This window comes from Natrix helvetica (genome assembly GCF_964273705.1).
Source record: "Natrix helvetica genome assembly, chromosome: 11".
NCBI classification, from domain to species: domain Eukaryota; kingdom Metazoa; phylum Chordata; class Lepidosauria; order Squamata; family Natricidae; genus Natrix; species Natrix helvetica.
In genome coordinates, this window is record NC_138562.1 from 18,125,306 (window position 1) to 18,127,067 (window position 1,762).

The window sequence follows — 1,762 nt, forward strand, 5'->3', positions numbered from 1 at the left end:
AAAGGGGTGAAGAATCCTCATTGCAGGTCAGAGTCACAGAAAAAAGCCGGAGCATGGCATTGCATTGCAGCCGTTCCGAGGCTGGATGGTGGAATTCAAGGTCTCAGAAGCACATCAAGGCACGGTTTTTGGACCCTCGGCCGTTGATGAATATCACACGGTTTGCCCTTTAGTGGCCAGGCGAGTTCTGCCCAGGCCACCTGCCCTCTCACCAAGGGAAATTGGGCTGGCAGAGACAGCTCCCTCGCCATTCACCACAGCAAGAAGTTTGGTTGGGGTGGGCAAACCAGGCTTTAAAGATTGAACAGTTGGGCCTCTGTCCATTTGGCTAGGATCATTAAGCCAAGTGGCAGCTGAGGGGAAGCCAGGGCAGGTGGACTCTTGCCTGAAGCTAGAGCAGACCCCCAACACTGCCCATAGCTGCTTTGGGGACTACTGCTGACCCCTCTCTGAACAGTGCTAGCCTCAGGGCAAGGGGTCACCTGGAGGGTCATTTGCCCAAGGCTCTGCACGCAAGGGGCTTTGGCCAGGTAGGCCCACCTGGCTGCTCCTTGGCTGGAGTGGCACACCTCAAGGTCCCCTCGGGCGTTGCCTGCCTCTCCCGGCCCCTTCCGTCTTCCTTGGCTGGGTCCTTAGCTGCCCTTCTGGCTTCTTGCTTGCAGAATAGATCAGTTTCTAGAGGAACCCATTTCCCACAATGCCCCCAGCCCCACTTGCTGACCTGCTAGAGCTCGAGGGAACACAGTTCTTGATTGGCTGGAGATTATGTGAGATGCAGGTGCATCTGATCGAAGGGCGCCTGGTGGGGTGGGGGAAGAATAGGGAGCTCCAACTCTCTGAACGCCCAGAAGGGCCGGAGGCAGCTTTACCCTTCCCGATGTTGGGCGCTTTCCCCTCAACCAGTTCGAGAGTGCAATGCAGCAGAGCAGCCCGGAGGGGCCAAGGACAACTGGAGGGTGCTGCCTGCTGCCCACTCCAGATCCAGGGCTCTCTGTGGGTGATGCAATGTTCTTGGGAAAGGCTGCAGCCAGGGGTGGGTTGGTTCAACGTCTGGGGGGAGGGCAGAGTTGCTCAGCCCTAACAGGACCCCTTTCCTACCTACCCTCATGCGTGTTATTGCCTGCCGGTTTAGCAAACTAAGCCCGTGTCCTGGATTGTCATTATGCCGCCCCCCACCCCAAAAGCAGGACCTCAGCGCTCGGACCTGCAGGTCGGGCCGGCCTAAAATGTACTCGGGGCTTCATCCCCAAACCAACCTCACCTCCTGGCTTTGGTCTAGCTGGGCTCCCGGCTCTCTGCCCTGCGGACTCCGCCTGAGGTTGAGGGTTGGGTGGGAATGACAGCAGCTCGCCAAAGGCCGTTCCGGGATTCCCGACCTCCGCGGCTCCGTCTCTTGTGCAGCCTCCTCCCGCAAGGCGCCTGCGAGGGGAGGACTCGCAGCCAGCCGCGTTTGGGTGGACCAAGCAGGCCGAGAGCCCCAGGGGGCCCCGCGGCCCCCCGCTCTGGAAAGCCCTTCCAGTCTGCCTCTTTCCTTGATTGGGCGAAGGGGGCGGGGAGGCCTCCTCGGGCCTTTTCCTCCGGAGGACAAGAGGGTCGCCTCCTCAGTCCCACGGCCGGGGCCCCGGCCGGGCGGAGGCAGCTTCTCGGGGTTCCTCCATCCGCCGAAAAGGCGTTTGACCGCTTGAGATGGGAGAGGAGAGGAGAGGGGCGGGGCAAGGGCGCTGAGCGGCGGCGGGCGGGACCAGCGAGCACTGCAGCGGCG